Raw genomic sequence first — 603 nt, forward strand, 5'->3', positions numbered from 1 at the left:
ACGATAGGAAATTTCCAAAGTCCCGCAGTATCTTTGAGACAGGATTCGGCTTTAGTGCTCGAGGACACACAACGAACTGCTTGCAACGACGGTTCGCTGCTGCTTCCGCGTCCTGGCCAGTCCCCGCACGTCGCCCGCCGCTGTGCGATCCATAACAAGTGCGTAATGTATGGCCATATTTCGCTGTACGCCATGCTGCCTCTGCAAGCTGTCTACACTGACTATGCTGACTAAGGTATCGGTTTGTCCGCGAACACTACCGGCCTCTTCCATTCTCTTCTGCGTTTGTTTTGTTCAGATGTATGTTCTTATTAAGCATTCATGTTATCTACATAAACACGTAAACACACTCATACAAACGTGAACCCACACATATTCATCTAAAGACAGATGGGTATACGCACGTTACATAACACGGGTATCTGCTTAAGACAATATGTGTATTTTTTCATAGCTGCAATCATGAATGTATGAATTCATATTTACAAATATGTACATTTGTATATGCAAAGAAATGCTGTAATATATGCATCTGTGGCCGTGTGCTTTTATGTTTACATTTATATTCGTATGTATTTGTTTGTCTGCATTAGAAATTTATTT

Source organism: Penaeus monodon, chromosome 25 (genome assembly GCF_015228065.2).
Source record: "Penaeus monodon isolate SGIC_2016 chromosome 25, NSTDA_Pmon_1, whole genome shotgun sequence".
Taxonomy (NCBI): Eukaryota; Metazoa; Arthropoda; class Malacostraca; order Decapoda; family Penaeidae; genus Penaeus; species Penaeus monodon.